This window comes from Lissotriton vulgaris, chromosome 2_1 (assembly GCF_964263255.1).
Source record: "Lissotriton vulgaris chromosome 2_1, aLisVul1.2, whole genome shotgun sequence".
Classification (NCBI taxonomy): domain Eukaryota; kingdom Metazoa; phylum Chordata; class Amphibia; order Caudata; family Salamandridae; genus Lissotriton; species Lissotriton vulgaris.
This window is the reverse complement of record NC_141687.1, coordinates 1,193,177,080-1,193,197,062: the sequence shown is the minus strand read 5'-3', so window position 1 is coordinate 1,193,197,062 and position 19,983 is coordinate 1,193,177,080.

Genomic DNA, 19,983 nt, shown 5'->3' with positions numbered 1-19,983 from the left:
ATTTGTTCCGCTGTTCAATTAGAAAAGATGTAATTTCGGTTAAAATTTTAACACATTCTGTTAACTGGAGGTTATTATAAAAATTAACCAAAAAATGCAAGATACATTTATTAAGTGAAACCTTTAAGATTTTAAAATTCTCACCGGACAGAAGAACAGTTATGTCTATAGATGGTAAAATATTTGCGGTGTATACTGCAAGACCTCCCTTGGGTCTACCGAAGGTTTTAGAGCTAGCTGGGACATGGTATGTTTTATAGCCTAGAATGTGTATAGGCTCAATGGCCCAGGTTTCCTGCAGGCATACTATTTGGTGTACACTAACTGTGTCTAACCATGGTTTGTGGTTTATCTTGGCGCGGAGCCCGGAACAGAAAAGGTCAAAGTTAAGTTTGTCAGGTCGCTGATTACAGGGAGAGCGTTGGAAGCTATTGTACTTGACAGTGGATACAGTTCTGGCACCGGGACAATAGAATGTATTTTAGAGGATTTATCAGGAATGATAGAGTTCTCAAGGAGTAAACCTGCTTCTGCTAATCTTGGGAGAACTACCTTCCCCACATTACCAGATGTCTCATTAATTTCATTTATAGCAACTAGAGACTCTGGTAAATCAAAGGTTATTTCTGTTAAGGAGACAGGTGTAATTGATTTTGGTTCCATCATCTTGTCAGAGATTACGTTTTTAGAGGAGGGTCTCTGGGAGCTTGAAGCCGTTTGTAAGGGTTTAGACCCCGAAAACAATGGGCCTGTGCTTCCCTGACCAGTACGCGATGGTGCTCAATCAACCATTTATAGACAATTAAATCTGTTTGCGACTGGTATGCCTCTCCAACCTACAGAAGGAGGGACATCTCTACCTCCATATCCTGACCAATCGACCCAATCCCTTCTCCTGTCCCAGTTTCCTACTTGGGTCCAGTCTCATTCTGGGCCTTCGTTATAGCGAGGTGTTGGCGGGTAGAAGTAGGAGAGTCTTTTTGTATCTATCCCATCATTTTTTACTGGCATACCCCAGGAGCAAATGTGCTCAACTGTGAGTGGGTCGTCAAAGTTGACTATGACGCAGTCTCCTAGGATTCATTTCGGCTCCTTACCTATCCAAGGGACCCTGCGGACCATTGAGACTCAGCTGGCGGAGTACGGTGGTAAAGGTCTATTGGTAGATAACCAATGCAGTACCTTGTTTTTTAAAGACCAGCCTGGTTCCTCCACATTAGTACTCAGCTCGGGAACCCCGGTCATAATCACCACATAAGGACTTGCTTGTGGTGGTAAATGTATTGGATGCCCACCCCTCCCCCTGGACCTGGTGTTAGTGTTTTGAGCCCCTGGTGGCTTAATTTGATCAGAGTTCAGGGTATTAGGGGGAGCTGGAGTTTTTGTTGTCTCAGGGACCTTCTTCGCCCCTACAGGAGGGGGCTTTGGTTTTTCAGTTGTCGCTTCAGTAGCGAGTTTTATGGCTTGCCCCCCTGCCTTAGGGGTTTTGTTATTCGCTTTTTGCCCCCCTGTTTGTGCTAGTCCCACCCCCTTGGGGACATTGAAGTTGTGTTCAGAGCAGCTATCTGCTTTTCAATCTTTATGAGGGTCAATTCAATGGGTTACATATAGGTTTTAACTAGTTCCCCTAATCTAATTAGTAGTTGGATATTTATCCCGCAAACTTTGCACCCTCCACCTGTGTTACTGTTTACACTGAGGTTTGCTGTATTCATGGAGACATTAATGATTTCTGTTGGTGTAGTGGTTAACTCTCTCTGTGTAAGACTAGCTTGTCCTGCTGCCTGGATAATGGGTAAATCTTTATGGTGAATATGTTTCTTGGGGTGTTTCGCTTTGAGCGATTTCTTTTGTTTCTTTTGTTTAGGTATAGCGCCCTCCCTCAATCCCCTGTTTGTGGCTATGGTGGGGTCCTCCCGGTTCGGGCTCGCAAAAAGAACAGGGGTTTTTTCTAGCATCAGGGATGATTGCGAGTCCGAGAACTCTAGGGATGCCGACAGGTCGACCATACTTGGCACGGTGTGTGTTTCTACGTGTACTTCCAGTAGTGGCCCGGTTTCCCGTAGGTGTGTGGGTGTTTTAGCTGCGGCAAGGGAACCCAACGAAGACCGTTTGGCCAGGGCCAAATCCTGCGATACCCTTCGTTCAAGTAGGATTATGCCCTGGTCAATTGCCTCGTTAGCCCTAGTTATGTACTGGTCGATTGGGCCAGTTATCTGTGCTGCACCCTGTGCTGTTTTTCTCCTACTACCTCTAGTAGTCATTATGTTGTTTAAGAATTATCAGAGTTATGACAATAAAAGAGGAGATGGAGGATAGTATATGTCCTGTGAGGATGGGAAGATAAGTGTCGCGGGGCAAACGTAAAAGGGGTGGCCCAGTCCAGTCTTACCCGGTCTTTAACGGGCTTAAATGGGCCCGCCCTTGGCCCGGGCTTCGCCCGCGCGCGTCCCGCGACGCGGGCAGTGACGCTTTGATTTAAGCGTCACCTGGCGCAATTTCCCCACAGACGGCTTCCTGCCGCAAAGTCACCTGGGATTTGTGGTCCCCTGCGCCTCAAGCTCTTCCCCACACAGTGGCCGCACTGGTTTTCCTGGGGTGCGACGGCGGTAGAAGAGCGAGCGCGGCAGGTAGGACGGCGGTACCAGCAAGGGAGAAAGCGGGCACAAGTTCGGTAAGCTCCCAGGTAGATAAGCTGAGTTCTCTCTTAATTCACAAAATTAGGAAAGGCGTCCCCCTTGTATAATTTGATTATGAGGGAGCAGATCCTTAGTAATTGTCAAAACCAGCTTCTACACCAGCACCTGGTGGACTCAGATCTGACCTCTCCCCAAGAACTAGGTAGATAAGCTGAGTTCTCTCTTAATTCACAAAATTAGGAAAGGCGTCCCCACTCCACCGGCAGTGACGCTTTGATTTAAGCGCACCTGGCGCAATTTCCCCGCAGACGGCTTCCTGCCGCAAAGTCACCTGGGATTTGTGGTCCCCTGCGCCTCAAGCTCTCCCCCACACAGCGGCCGCACTGGTGTTCCTGGGGGTGCGACGGCGGGAGGACAGCGAGCGCGGCAGGCAGGACGGTGGTACCAGCAAGGGAGAAAGTGGGCACACGTTCGGTAAGCTCCCAAGTAGACAAACTGAGTTCTCTCTTAATTCACAAAATTAGGAAAGGCGTCCCCACTCCACCGGCAGTGACGCTTTGATTTAAGCGCCACCTGGCGCAATTTCCCCGCAGACGGCTTCCTGCCGCAAAGTCACCTGGGATTTGTGGTCCCCTGCGCCTCAAGCTCTCCCCCACACAGCGGCCGCACTGGTGTTCCTGGGGTGCGACGGCGGTAGAAGAGCGAGCGCGGCAGGTAGGACGGCGGTACCAGCAAGGGAGAAAGCGGGCACAAGTTCGGTAAGCTCCCAGGTAGATAAGCTGAGTTCTCTCTTAATTCACAAAATTAGGAAAGGCGTCCCCCTTGTATAATTTGATTATGAGGGAGCAGATCCTTAGTAATTGTCAAAACCAGCTTCTACACCAGCACCTGGTGGACTCAGATCTGACCTCTCCCCAAGAACTGGGTAAGAGGGCAGACAAATGGGTCAGAACCAGGATTAGGCCTAGAAATCAGGGTGGTGACCAGAAAAACGATTCTACCAAGCCTCAAGAGAAAGGTGGGGATAAATCTAAAGACAAGACTTCCCCAGGGCCCCAAAACTCCAAGGATGGGGGTGGGTCCCAAAACACTTCCTCTAACCAGAAGAAACCTTATTGCCATGACTGTAAAAAGCCTGGCCACTGGAAAACTGACAGCAGTTGCCAAAGGCCAACAATAAGGAGAACATACCCCCAAATAATACTCCCAGACCTCCTGTTACTATTAGTAGTAATCCCCCAGGTAGTGGGAGTGCCCCCAAGAATTTGGCTGGGTTTACTTTGGGAGCTCAGGTGGACTCTGGCCTAACCAGGTCCCCTAACTTAGCTACTCTTGTCAGTGAAAATGGCATGGGGTTTGCCAACTTCACTGCTTGTCCCAACACTTTGGGCAAGTACAGGCAGGAGCCCCACATCAATGGCCAGAAAGTTGAAGCCTACAGACATACAGGGACTAGCATCACTATGGTGACTGACAGTCTAGTTCCCTCAGGACAACCTTTACCTGGGTTCACCTATCAGGTGATCAACATTGATGGAGTGCAGAAAGATCATCCAATGGCAGTAGTAAATCTCAGCTGGGGAGGTGTCACTGGCCCCAAGAGAGTGACAGTGTCTACAAACTTGCCTGTTGATTGTCTACTGGAGAATGATCTAGAGATCTCAGCCTGGGCTGAGGTAGAACAAGAAACCCATTCCAAAATGGTGGGCCTTCCAAAAGAGGTTATTGGGGCTGTGATAGCCACAGCCCCAGCCCAAGCAGAATTCCTTCCTAAAGAGGTTGGAAGGGCTGTGATGGTCACAGCCCAAGCTCAGGCAGACTTCCCTGAAAAGGTTGACAGGGCTGTGATGGTCACAGCCCTGCCCACACCCAAACAGAATTCCTTCCTGAAAAGGTTGGTGGGGCTGTGATGGTCACAGCCCAAACTCAAACAGATATTAGTGTTGTGAAGCCTGAACTATGGATCACTCCACTCAAACAGAGAGCATTGGGGAGGAAGAAAAGTCTCCCTCCCACAAGACATTAGGTAAGAGTCAACCTCCTCAGGGAACTGACCCTACCCCTTGTGAAGGAACTGCCCCAGAGGTAGTCAGGCTTAGCCTGGCAGAGCCTCTGTTCTCAGTGGACCCTTCCAAGGTGAGACCCAGTCTGGAGCAGGTAACCTGCCCCTCTCTACCCTGCCTCAGTCAGCCCAGGGCTGCAGAGTTCAGGGAGGCCAGTGGTGGACCCCAAAGGGCCCCCTGTCCACAAGAACCACCCCATCAGCAGATTAGGGGCACCAAAGCTAGCAGCCCTAGCCCGGTGGAAATTTCAAAAACTCCTGAGGGATCTCCCTTACACTTAGTTAGGAACCTCCCCCAGATGGATTCTGTTGGGCACAGCCAAACCTGGGACCTAAAGGCCCCAAACCTGACCTGTCCTTCCAGTAAGCAAACAAAAGGGACCCAGCCTCCAGCTTTAGGTAGCTAGAGGTTGACCCTGAGAGCACAGTGCAACTCAGTCAAGGAAAGAAAGGCCTATATGGTGTAAAATGATTGGAGGAAGCTGAGCCCTACAATAGAGGAGCCTCACCTCAGTACTCCATCTCAACACCAGCCTTTTACTTTGCCAAAACACACCACAGGTAGAGATTCCCTATGGTGGAGACCCTATGATACCCTTAGGGTAAGGGATTGCTTAGTGGACCATGAGACGGGGTAACCATGCTAGTGCAGGTACTTCCTGATATGGCCACTTAGGCAATATAGGCTTACCTGGTCAAGGATAGCCTTATCTCCTTTCGTTTCAGAGGGGTGGGGGGGGGGGGGGGGTTTGTAGGAAGGTGGATACCTGACTATGGTTACCCCAGATTTTTTGCCTAGTGTTTAGCTGGTTTTCGACTTAGGTGGCCTGGGATCCTGCTAATCAGGGCCCCAGGCTATCTGCTCTCTCTTTAAATGGACTCCATGTACCCTAGGTACATCTCCAATTAGATACTGGGTCACCTTATGAGCCCCTGTACAGTGTACTATAGGTACCCAGGGCATATGTGCATCCAAGGCCTACCAGGGACTGCAGCATGTATTATGCCACCCCTGGCTGGCCACCCAAATTGACACAACTGGCTGATCACTCAGCTGGGGCAAGGTGGTGTAATCACCCCTTGCTTAGATATAGTATACCTATATCTAACCCTATATCTAGACACACATACTCCTATAAGTCACTCCTATGGCAGGCCTTAACAATCCTGGAGGCAGAGTGCTTGGTTTTATATGAGATGGTGCTCTAGCATGAGCTGAGCCTGTCTGCAGCTTTCGGAACCATGTCCTTATAGCTGTTCTAGGATATTTCCATACAATATACTCTTAAGTGCATTATGAACCTCCCGGTTAAATGCTAACTATGGTTTGGCTTTATCAAAACATGTCGAGTAAGGTGTCATACAATTTGGAATCCTACCCCCTTGCCAGCCCTGGCGAAGGGGGTAGCATTCCACCCTTCTAGAGGGAGAAGACATGTTGTTCCCACTATTCCTGGTTAAAGTTAACCAGAGCCTCAGCATCACAAAATGGATGCTGCTGCCACAGACACAAGTCTGACCTCCTGGTGCTGGGAGTCCTTCTAGCGAGAGAGGCTTGGACAATAGGTTTTCTGCCTTGGGAGGTGCTAGCAACTCCCCAGACAGGATTTGGGGTATTGGGACAGGGAGGGCTGAAAGGATTGAGACAATGCCTAGGGCACACAAGGTGTCCCATGCATGGGCCAGTTCAAACCGGTGCTGGGGCACTCCAGCCCCAGCTCTGGCATGAAACTGCACAAAGGGAAAGGGGTGTAACCACCCCCTCCCCTGGTCCCACCCATAGGAGGGACCTAGCAGGTAATCCAGCCCCTAAGCTTGGTATATAGGTAGGAGCTGAGTCACAGGATTTTAGACTATCCTGACTGAAACTTTGAAACAAAACGCTGGACCTTCATCACTCTACTTTGGAAGAAGACGACTGAAGAATCTCCCTTGTGGTCAAGGAGTGACCACCCTGCACAAGCAGGCACCATCCAGCGATTGACGACTTGCTTTGCCACCGCCTCCCGCCGGAGCCCAAGCGCAAAGCCTGACAAGAACCAGATACCCAGACATCCAACAGCCCGATCCACAGTCCCTGCAAAGCTGAGACCCGTGGAGGCAACGAGAGACGTGGGACCGGCCATCTTGAAAAGTCTGCGACCTGCTAACTGTGCAGCCCCGAGGCCTCCTCGAAGCTGTGCATTGAGGATTGAGAAGCCCCAGCCCCGAGCAGCATCTGCACCAAAGATCAGCCCTGCACACTCCACGAGTTCTGCCTGGGGCCCTTTTGCATTTTCCTGCTTGACGCGTCTGCCCGGTCACTTGCCCGTTAGCTAATGGCCATCTTGGCGATGATTCTGTGAAACTACACTGCTGGTCTGGTTGCTCTAGACTGGCCCTTGCTTCCCTCAAAAGAAGCAGCCCCTCAGACCTTGCTGGTCTGAGTAAGAAGCCTACATCGTATCCTGCGTGGGTTGCCTTTGCCAAGGCTTGTTGACTCCAATTCTGAAGCCGACACCGCCGACAGCAAGAACCTTCGTGGGACAGTCCGTGCCTGCTACCTGGTCCACGTGGCTGCAAAGACAAGCTTCCCATCAGCACCTGATTGCAACGCGACATCACCTGGGTCCATCCTGGTTCCATCCTGGTCACTGGCTAGTGACCCAGACTCTGTCCCCTCTGCTTTCAGGTCCTCTACATCTTCGATCCACCCTTGGATCCACCCAGACTCTTCTCTTCTTCTGCAGCATCTTTTCTCCCAGGCTTCATAGATCTCCACGACGAAACCCGACACACTTTGGGACCTATGCACCCGCTTCCTGTGGGTTAGGTAACACGAGTACTACGGTGCTCCTGTAAAGGTTTACACTCCAAGTGTCCTAGTTTCAAGTGGTTAAGTTCTAGTCCAGTCGGAAGACTCCCAAACCTTTAACTTTCCATTTTTACGCACCCATTGACTTCTATGTGTGCACTCGTGTGCCTTTAGACTCTGCACACGCATCCCGTGGGTCTCCTGCTCCCTAACCATTCTTAGTCCAGTGTAGCCCAAGCGATTCCCAAGGCCCTAGGCCTTACCATTGTTCGTGACTTGGTACTTATACCACTTTTTTAATATATGGTTTAGCGGGCCATCCGGCCCTATCCATAATTGTGCAACGTTTGTGTGTTATATTAAGTTACTTGTTCTGCGCTTGTGCTTATGTGCTCATAAAGAGTTCAGGGGATTTCTTTAGAAATAAATACATATATATTTTGAATATATATCCTGTGTGGTGTCCTTTCATTTGGTATTAAAGTGATTGCATATGGTAAAACAGCTGGCTTCACATGCCCTCTTGAGTTTAGCCTAGGACTGCTTTGTCCATGCTACCTCTAGGATAGCTGTTCTATAAGGTTGACTTTACAACAATCACCATAAGGCAGAGGTCTTCAAACTTTTGAAGGTTGAGCCCCAACAGCTGAATTTTTGTAAATGTCGGGCCCCCCCACCACCTGACAGAAATTTCTGGAATCTGGTACACTACATAATTGACCGCCACCCGCATATCCCTGGCCATATCCGGCAAATAATGTTCAAAACAATGAGTGTTTCCTCCTTCTCCATGAATTCCCTCACTACCACTCACCAACAATGCACCTCATCTCTCTATAGCACCTTTCTGGCAAACATATAACATTTTTTATAGTGCTACTCATAGTTTCATCATACTCAGGGGCATATGTACAAGCACCTATAGACACCACACCATCACTTTTTACGACGTTGTGCTGGTGATAGGGGCATTGCCGTATTTACACGGCAGAGTTAAGCCACTTAACTTGGCTTAACGCTGCCTTGTAAATACGGCCCTCTTTCATACTATGCTTAGCGTGAAATGGTGGGCAGTGGGTGTTGCAGTGGGCGTTCCACTGCAACAGGCACTGATTTTGATGTTGCGCCCTATTTACAAGGGCAGCGTAAAAGTGAGGCAGCGTTGAAATTAAGGACAGGGAAAACCTAGTCTTAAGCTGGTGAAAGTAGGAGAAATGCATTATTTCTCCTCATTTTTCATTCAAACATGTGTGCTGCCTTATGCAGCACACATGGAAAAAACAAAACGCCTTGTATTTGTACTCTTTAACCCCTTCGCTGCTAGGCCTTTTCCCCTCCTGTGCTAAGCCCTTTTTTGGCGATTTGGGGTAGTGCGCGCTTAGGCCCTTGTAACTTTTTGACCACATAAGGTATCCACGCCAAATTTGCGTCCTTTTCTTCCAACATCATGTGGATTCTAAAGGTGCCCAGGGTTTGTGGATTACCTTGGAGGGGTCCCAGAAATTAACCAAAATATAGTGATTTTTTTGTTTTTTTCAGAAAAATGGGAAAAATGGGCTGCAAATGAAAGCCTCTGGGTTTTCCCTGAAAATGTTATCAAAAAAGGGTTTGTGGGGCTGAAATCTCCATTTTCTCAGCTTTTAGGAAATGACAGTCTTTTGTCAGAGAACCGACATTTTTCACACAGTTTTGGCATTTTTCTGGGACATAGCCTATTTTTGCTATTTTTAGAGCTTTCCACCTCCTTCCAGTTAATGGTAGAAATGAGTTTGAAAGCAATAATGGATCCTAGAAAGCTGTACATTTTCAAAAAGTAGACAAAATTCTGAATTCAGAAAGGGGTCATTTGTCTAAATCCATGAAGGTTTCTTTATAGAAACTAACAGTTAAATATTGGAATAATTGAAAATTTGTTGAAAAAAACAGCCTTTTGTCTCAACGTTTTCACCTATAACTTTTTCTAGTTTTGACAGCTCTTAGAAAGCAATATACCGTTACATCCGTTAGACCTTCCTGGTTGTGGGGATATATAGGACTTGTAGTTTCACCAAGAACCCGACGAACCCAGATCCAAAAACTGAGCAGCAACTTGCAATGGTATTTTTTCATTTACTGGGTATAGAGCACTTTGTCTTGGAAAATGTATACATGGAAAAATCTGTATGAAAGACACCTATGTATTTCTGAATTGGGTACAAAATATAGAGTTCAGAAACAGTATATTATTGCTAATTTTCAAAATTGGGAATACTCATACTAGCATGAGAATTATTGGTCATTTTTCAAAATTATTTTTTTGTTACACAATGTCTTTCATTGAAAGGGAGAAATGCGCAAAAGCTCAATTGGTAATAACAGTTGATTTACAAATCTGAATTACCCCAAGTCTCCCGATAAAAACGGTACCTCACTTGTGTGGGTCGCCCTTGTGCCTGCGACAGGAAACGGCGCAAAATGCAAAGTGGTGACACCTAAATTTTGCAGTTACAAATTGACCCTTTTTTAGCAAAGTGCCTACCTGTAGTTTTTGCACCCTAGCTCTGCCGGCACCTAGGGAAACCTAGCAAACCTATACATTTTTGAAAAGTAGACACCCAGGGGAATTCAGGATGGGGTGACTTGACTGCCTACCACCAGGTCTTGTTACCCAGAATCCCTTGCAAACCTACGAATTTGACAAAAAAAAACACATTTTCCTCACATTTCTGTGGAGGAAAGTTCTGGAATCTGCTTGGATCAACAAATTTCCACCCACCCAGTGTTCCCCCAGGTCTCCCGAAAACAATGGTACCTCACTTGCGTGGGTAGGCATAGTGGCTGCGACACGAAACAGCGCAAAACGCAACGTGGTCGCACCTCAATTTCCCAGTGAAATCTTGCGCTCTTTGGACAAAGAGACTACCTTTTGTTTTTGAGCCCTAGCTCTGCCAGCACCTAGGGAAACCTAGCAAACCTATACATTTTTGAAAAGTAGACACCCAGGGGAATTCAGGATGGGGTCACTCGACTACCTACCCCCAGGTTCTCTTACCCAGAATCCCTTGCAAAGCTAAGAAATTGGGAAAAAAAACGCATTTTCCTCACATTTCTGTGGTGGAAAGTTCCGGAATCTGCGTGGATCAACAAATTTCCACCCACCCAGCGTTCCCCCAGGTCTCCCGAGAAAAATGGTACCTCACTTGCCTGGGTAGGCATAGTGGCTGCGACAGGAAACAGTGCAAAAAGCAACGTGGTCACAACTCAATTTTTCAGTGAAATTGTGCACGTTTTGGGCAAAGAGACTACCTTTTGTTTTTGAACCCTAGCTCTGCCGGCACCTAGGGAAACCTAGCAAACCTATACATTTTTGAAAAGTAGACACCCAGGGGAATTCAGGATGGGGTCACTCGACTGCCTACCCCCAGGTTCTCTTACCCAGAATCCCTTGCAAAGCTAGGAAATTGGAAAAAAAAACGCATTTTCCTCACATTTCTGTGGTGGAAAGTTCCGGAATCTGCGTGGATCAACAAATTTCCACCTACCCAGCGTTCCCCCAGGTCTCCCGAGAAAAATGGTACCTCACTTGCCTGGGTAGGCATAGTGGCTGCGACAGGAAACAGTGCAAAACGCAACGTGGTCACAACTCAATTTTTCAGTGAAATTGTGCACGTTTTGGGCAAAGAGACTACCTTTTGTTTTTGAACCCTAGCTCTGCCGGCACCTAGGGAAACCTAGCAAACCTATACATTTTTGAAAAGTAGACACCCAGGGGAATTCAGGATGGGGTCACTCGACTGCCTACCCCCAGGTTCTCTTACCCAGAATCCCTTGCAAAGCTACGAAATTGGGAAAAAAAACGCATTTTCCTCACATTTCTGTGGTGGAAAGTTCCGGAATCTGCGTGGATCAACAAATTTCCACCCACCCAGCGTTCCCCCAGGTCTCCCGAGAAAAATGGTACCTCACTTGCCTGGGTAGGCATAGTGGCTGCGACAGGAAACAGTGCAAAAAGCAACGTGGTCACAACTCAATTTTTCAGTGAAATTGTGCACGTTTTGGGCAAAGAGACTACCTTTTGTTTTTGAACCCTAGCTCTGCCGGCACCTAGGGAAACCTAGCAACCCTATACATTTTTGAAAAGTAGACACCCAGGGGAATTCAGGATGGGGTCACTCGTCTGCCTACCCCCAGGTTCTCTTACCCAGAATCCCTTGCAAAGCTAAGAAATTGGAGAAAAAAAACGCATTTTCCTCACATTTCTGTGGTGGAAAGTTCCGGAATCTGCGTGGATCAACAAATTTCCACCCACCCAGCGTTCCCCCAGGTCTCCCGAGAAAAATGGTACCTCACTTGCCTGGGTAGGCATAGTGGCTGCGACAGGAAACAGTGCAAAACGCAACGTGGTCACAACTCAATTTTTCAGTGAAATTGTGCACGTTTTGGGCAAAGAGACTACCTTTTGTTTTTGAACCCTAGCTCTGCCGGCACCTAGGGAAACCTAGCAAACCTATACATTTTTGAAAAGTAGACACCCAGGGGAATTCAGGATGGGGTCACTCGACTGCCTACCCCCAGGTTCTCTTACCCAGAATCCCTTGCAAAGCTAAGAAATTGGAAAAAAAAACACATTTTCCTCACATTTCTGTGGTGGAAAGTTCCGGAATCTGCGTGGATCAACAAATTTCCACCCACCCAGCGTTCCCCCAGGTCTCCCGAGAAAAATGGTACCTCACTTGCCTGGGTAGGCATAGTGGCTGCGACAGGAAACAGTGCAAAACGCAACGTGGTCACAACTCAATTTTTCAGTGAAATTGTGCACGTTTTGGGCAAAGAGACTACCTTTTGTTTTTGAACCCTAGCTCTGCCGGCACCTAGGGAAACCTAGCAAACCTATACATTTTTGAAAAGTAGACACCCAGGGGAATTCAGGATGGGGTCACTCGACTGCCTACCCCCAGGTTCTCTTACCCAGAATCCCTTGCAAAGCTAAGAAATTGGAAAAAAAACGCATTTTCCTCACATTTCTGTGGTGGAAAGTTCCAGAATCTGCGTGGATCAACAAATTTCCACCCACCCAGCGTTCCCCCAGGTCTCCCGAGAAAAATGGTACCTCACTTGCCTGGGTAGGCATAGTGGCTGCGAAAGGAAATGGTTCAAATTGTACGGTGGTGAATTTACAATACCAAATTGCAAAACAACCTTGATTTTGGGGGGGGGGCACCTGAGTTTTTGGCCCGGGGCTCGGTGGTATTCTTTGGAAAGTACAAAACCCAAACAGTTCTGAAAAGTAGACCCCCGGGGGAGTCCAGGGAGGTATGGCATGCGTGGGTCCCCGAACGTTTTCCTACCCAGAACACCTTGCAAACCTTAAAATTAGGTAAAATAATCACTTTTTCAAACTTTTTTGCGTGGAATCACCGTGCCGGCAAAAATGTCCTACCACCCAGCGCTCCCCTTGTTCTCCCGAGTAAAAGGATACCTCACTTGTGTGGGTGCCCCAAAGCAGAACAGGCCAAAAACGAATGTTGAAAAAAGTAGTATTTCAGTGTAACAAATTAAGCCCCCCTGCCTTAGTCACAGGCCTTTGGCCCACCCACACAAGTGAGGTATCATTTTACTCGGGAGAACAAGGGGAACGCAGGGTGGTAGGACATTTGTGCCGACACGGCGATCCCACGCAAAAATGTATGGAAAACTGTTTTTTTAACCTAAATTTGTGGTTTGCAGGGATTTCTGGGTAGGAAAACATTGGGGGACCCACGCATGCCATACCTCCCTGGACTCCCCCGGGTGTCTAGTTTTCAGAACTGTTTGGGTTTGGTAGTTTCCAAAGATGCCCGCCGAGCCCCGGTCCAAAAACTCAGTCCCCCCCCCCCAAAAAAAGAAGGTAATCTTGCTATTGGTTATTGTAATGTCTCCACCGTACGATTTGGACCGTTTCCTGTTGCAGCCACTATGCCTACCCACGCAAGTGAGGTACCATTTTTATCGGGAGACCTGGGGGAACGCTGGGTGGGAGGAAATTTGTGTGAGCCCAGTGACGCCACGCTTTCCCACACCAAAAAAGTGTGTAAAAACTGATTTTTCCATCAAAAATTGAGGTTTGCAAGGGATTCCGGGTAAAGGAACGTTGGAGAATCCACGCAAGCCATACCTCCTTGGAAGCCCCCGGGTGTCTACTTTTCAGAAATGTGTGGGTTTGGTAGGTTTCCCGACATGGCCGTCTCGCACGGGGCCAAAAACCCAGGTACCCCCTCTTTCAAAAGCTGGTGGTATTGAATGTCAATCCCACCAGCTTTTGAAAGAGGGGTTACCTGGGTTTTTGGCCCCGTGCGAGACGGCCATGTAGGAAAACCTACCAAACCCACACATTTCTGAAAAGTAGACACCCGGGGGCTTCCAAGGAGGTATGGCTTGTGTGGATCCTCCAACGTTCCTTTACCCAGAATCCCTTGCAAACCTCAATTTTTGCAGAAAAAGTCAGTTTTTTCACACTTTTTATGCGTGGGAAAGCGTGGCGTCACTGGGCTCACACAAATTTCCTCCCACCCAGCGTTCCCCCAGGTCTCCCGAGAAAAATGGTACCTCACTTGCCTGGGTAGGCATAGTGGCTGCGAAAGGAAATGGTTCAAATTGTACGGTGGTGAATTTACAATACCAAATTGCAAAACAACCTTGATTTTGGGGGGGGGGGCACCTGAGTTTTTGGCCCGGGGCTCGGTGGTATTCTTTGGAAAGTACAAAACCCAAACAGTTATGAAAAGTAGACCCCCGGGGGAGTCCAGGGAGGTATGGCATGCGTGGGTCCCCGAACGTTTTCCTACCCAGAACACCTTGCAAACCTTAAAATTAGGTAAAATAATCACTTTTTCAAACTTTTTTGCGTGGAATCACCGTGCCGGCAAAAATGTCCTACCACCCAGCGCTCCCCTTGTTCTCCCGAGTAAAAGGATACCTCACTTGTGTGGGTGCCCCAAAGCAGAACAGGCCAAAAACGAATGTTGAAAAAAGTAGTATTTCAGTGTAACAAATTAAGCCCCCCTGCCTTAGTCACAGGCCTTTGGCCCACCCACACAAGTGAGGTATCATTTTACTCGGGAGAACAAGGGGAACGCAGGGTGGTAGGACATTTGTGCCGACACGGCGATCCCACGCAAAAATGTATGGAAAACTGTTTTTTTAACCTAAATTTGTGGTTTGCAGGGATTTCTGGGTAGGAAAACATTGGGGGACCCACGCATGCCATACCTCCCTGGACTCCCCCGGGTGTCTAGTTTTCAGAACTGTTTGGGTTTGGTAGTTTCCAAAGATGCCCGCCGAGCCCCGGTCCAAAAACTCAGTCCCCCCCCCCAAAAAAAAGAAGGTAATCTTGCTATTGGTTATTGTAATGTCTCCACCGTACGATTTGGACCATTTCCTTTCGCAGCCACTATGCCTACCCAGGCAAGTGAGGTACCATTTTTATCGGGAGACCTGGGGGAACGCTGGGTGGGAGGAAATTTGTGTGAGCCCAGTGACGCCACGCTTTCCCACGCATAAAAAGTGTGAAAAAACTGACTTTTTCTGCAAAAATTGAGGTTTGCAAGGGATTCTGGGTAAAGGAACGTTGGAGGATCCACGCAAGCCATACCTCCTTGGAAGCCCCCGGGTGTCTACTTTTCAGAAATGTGTGGGTTTGGTAGGTTTTCCTACATGGCCGTCTCGCACGGGGCCAAAAACCCAGGTAACCCCTCTTTCAAAAGCTGGTGGGATTGACATTCAATACCACCAGCTTTTGAAAGAGGGGGTACCTGGGTTTTTGGCCCCGTGCGAGACGGCCATGTCGGGAAACCTACCAAACCCACACATTTCTGAAAAGTAGACACCCGGGGGCTTCCAAGGAGGTATGGCTTGCGTGGATTCTCCAACGTTCCTTTACCCGGAATCCCTTGCAAACCTCAATTTTTGATGGAAAAATCAGTTTTTACACACTTTTTTTGTGTGGGAAAGCGTGGCGTCACTGGGCTCACACAAATTTCCTCCCACCCAGCGTTCCCCCAGGTCTCCCGATAAAAATGGTACCTCACTTGCGTGGGTAGGCATAGTGGCTGCAACAGGAAACGGTCCAAATCGTACGGTGGAGACATTACAATAACCAATAGCAAGATTACCTTCTTTTTTTTGGGGGGGGGGACTGAGTTTTTGGACCGGGGCTCGGCGGGCATCTTTGGAAACTACCAAACCCAAACAGTTCTGAAAACTAGACACCCGGGGGAGTCCAGGGAGGTATGGCATGCGTGGGTCCCCCAATGTTTTCCTACCCAGAAATCCCTGCAAACCACAAATTTAGGTTAAAAAAACAGTTTTCCATACATTTTTGCGTGGGATCGCCGTGTCGGCACAAATGTCCTACCACCCTGCGTTCCCCTTGTTCTCCCGAGTAAAATGATACCTCACTTGTGTGGGTGGGCCAAAGGCCTGTGACTAAGGCAGGGGGGCTTAATTTGTTACACTGAAATACTACTTTTTTCAACATTCGTTTTTGGCCTGTTCTGCTTTGGGGCACCCACACAAGTGAGGTATCCTTTTACTCGGGAGAACAAGGGGAGCGCTGGGTGGTAGGACATTTTTGCCGGCACGGTGATTCCACGCAAAAAAGTTTGAAAAAGTGATTATTTTACCTAATTTTAAGGTTTGCAAGGTGTTCTGGGTAGGAAAACGTTTGGGGACCCACGCATGCCATACCTCCCTGGACTCCCCCGGGGGTCTACTTTTCAGAACTGTTTGGGTTTTGTACTTTCCAAAGAATACCACCGAGCCCCGGGCCAAAACCTCAGGTGCCCCCCCCCCAAAATCAAGGTTGTTTTGCAATTTGGTATTGTAAATTCACCACCGTACAATTTGAACCATTTCCTTTCGCAGCCACTATGCCTACCCAGGCAAGTGAGGTACCATTTTTCTCGGGAGACCTGGGGGAACGCTGGGTGGGAGGAAATTTGTGTGAGCCCAGTGACGCCACGCTTTCCCACGCATAAAAAGTGTGAAAAAACTGACTTTTTCTGCAAAAATTGAGGTTTGCAAGGGATTCTGGGTAAAGGAACGTTGGAGGATCCACGCAAGCCATACCTCCTTGGAAGCCCCCGGGTGTCTACTTTTCAGAAATGTGTGGGTTTGGTAGGTTTCCCTAGATGGCCGTCTAGCACGGGGCCAAAAACCCAGGTAACCCCTCTTGCAAAAGCAGGCGGTATTGACATTCAATACAACCAGCTTTTGCAAGAGGGGTTACCTGAGTTTTTGGCCCCGTGCTAGACGGCCATCTAGGGAAACCTACCAAACCCATACATTTCTGAAAAGTAGACACCCGGGGGCTTCCAAGGAGGTATGGCTTGCGTGGATCCTCCAACGTTCCTTTACCCAGAATCCCTTGCAAACCTCAATTTTAGCTAAAAAAAAAAACGGTTTTTTCACACTTTTTTGCATGGGAAAGCGTGGCATCACTGGGCTCACACAAATTTCCTCCCACCCAGCGTTCCCCCAGGTCTCCCGATAAAAATGGTACCTCACTTGCGTGGGTAGGCATAGTGGCAGCAACAGGAAGCGGTCCAAATCATACAGTGGAAAAATAAGTTTTCAATTTGAGAGCGTGTGATTCAAGGAAATTGTGACAGACAATTTCAAGTTTGCAGGAGATTCTGGATAAAAATCCACAATAGAATTCACCAGAAAGATATGACCATATACTTCCATGGTTTAACAATAATAACTAAATTTAGTAAGTTATTTATAGCTATAATGTTCACCGTAACAGAGTTACTCAAAAGGCAAACATTCAAGGCACGGCTAAGTATTCCTGAAAGACACACACATACAGGTTGGATTTGGCACGAGGGCGAGTGATGATTCAGTACATAAAATTTTATTAACAAGATATTTCAAAAAATGAAATGCACTGTCAATAAAAAAATGCATAAAAACCGAACCAGTGACTCGCAACTCGTGAGCTGTAAAGCCACGACAAGGCACCAACCATTTTACAGGCCATTCACGCGCCTTTCATACCTGATACAAACCAGACCATTGACACCATCCAGAAAGAACAGCAACACACTACAACAATCACAATAAGAGACAAGGTACACCCTACTTCAGAAAGAGATAAAAGACAAACATTACTGCACAGCCATCTAATCCGCAAGCACACACACATTCTGGTTGGATTTGGCACGAGGGTGAGTGATGATTCAGTACATACAATTGTATTCGCAAGTAATTTCAAAAAAATGAAATACACTGCGTATAATTGAAAGTATGATAAACTGAACCACTGACTCACAGCTCGTGAGCTGTAAAGCCACGTCAAGGCACCAACCTCTTTACAGGCCATTCATACACCTTTCGTACGTGTGACACATACAAAACATTCACACCGCCAGCCGCGGACCCATCACATTTCAACACTCACACCAGCAGACAGCGCCATTCAAGGGCCCATCACTTTCACACGCCCACATTTCTGACACTGCAACTACACAAAATGATGGACTGCGTGGAGTGTCACTCAACTAGCAGTGTGTGTAGTGACCAACAGAAAGTAACTACTCACACACTGCCAGCCAAGCGCCAGTCCACCCACACCACCATCCAAGCACCAGACCATGCACACCGCCAGCCAAACCCCACTCAGCACACAACGACAGCCAAGCACAACTCCGTGCACAGACAGCCAAGAACCACTCCACACATACCACCAGCCAAGTACCACTCCACACACACCACCAGCCAAGCACCACTCCACACACACCGCCAGCCAAGCACCACTCCATGCAAACAGCTAAGCACCACTCCACGCACACCATCCAGCCAAGTACCACTCCACACACACCACCAGCTAAACCCAACTCCATGCACAGACAGCCAAGCACCACTCCACGCACACCACCAGCCAAGCACCACTCCACACACACCACCAGCCAAACACCACTCCATGCACAGACAGCCAAGTACCACTCCACACACACCACCAGCCAAGCGCCACTCCACACACACCGCCAGCCAAGCACCAGCCGGCACACACCACAAACACATTGAGAATTCTTTTTTTGAAAAAAACACTAAACAAATGGAAATACCTACAAAACAGCTAACACAAATTCTTAAACTAAACACTTTGCACTAATGCCAATCCTTGAAACAAACTAAACATTTCTTACAGAATGCAGACCAGGCAATTCAATTTAGAGCTCATTCAAACTCCCAAAACTTCTTTTGCGTGTGGTACAATTTAAAACAACCTGACAGACACAATGCAGGCTTAGAAGGACAGTCAGGACAGTATAAACGAGACTCCTTCCGCACGCCTCTTCGCCAACAGACTCTGCATCTTCTAGTCGGAAATTCTCTTGCGGGAGTGGAAGGAATAGATTCAAGAAAGTGGCGATCTTTCAATCTAGCCACTTCCTCCACCACTCCAAATCTAGGAACACTTGCCTCCTCCAAAAGTACAAGCCTGCCTATTATAGACTCCTGAAACTTAACAAAAGGCATCTTATTCTGAGGACAAGACTTCTGATACACAACAAAAGCATTAAAAATTGCCAAGTGGAACAGATGGATAGCCAACTTCTTGTACCAAACGTAAGCCTTTCGAAGAACAGCATAAGGTTCCAACCTCTGATCTACTCTGTCAACACCTCCCATGAACTTATTGTAATCTACAATGCACACAGGTTTGCGCACTTCAGCACCCTGACCCCAAACAGGCTGAGGTACAGTACTTTCGTCATGGATAGTAGTCAGCATGTACACATCTCTCTTGTCTGAAAACTTCACAGCCAGAAGCTCCCCACATCGCAATGCAGTAGACTGTCCCCTCACAAGCCTTTTGCAAACAAGTTCCTTTGGGAAACCTTTCCGGTTACTGCGCATTGTGCCACAAGCAACAGTGCCCACTTTGGCCAACTCCTTGAACAACCGCACACCAGTGTAGAAGTTATCTACATACAAATGGTGGCCTTTGTGAAATAATCCTCTACCTAGTTCCCATACAATCTTCTCAGTCACTCCAAAAGTAGAAGGACAACCAGGAGGGTTAATGCTGGACTCCTTACCAGTGTACACCCTGAAATTGTAGACATATCCAGTCTCACTGTCACACAGCATATACATTTTGATTCCATAGCGTGCCCTCTTACTAGGAATGTATTGCCTAAAAACCAAGCGGCCCTTGAACAACAGCAAAGACTCATCCACTGCAATTTCTTTACCAGGGACAAAGATCTCAGAAAAACGATCAACAAAGTGATCCAGGACAGGTCGAATTTTAAACAAACGGTCACAATCAGGGTGATCGCGTGACAACGCTAAACTATTATCAACAAAATGCAACATCCGAAGAAGAAGCGTATACCGATCACGACTTATGATTGCTGGAAATATAGCTGTTGCCATCAAGGGACTAGTGGACCAATATGAAGTAATTGATGGCTTCCTTAGCAAGCCCATCAAAAAAGTTAATCCCAAAAACTTTTTCA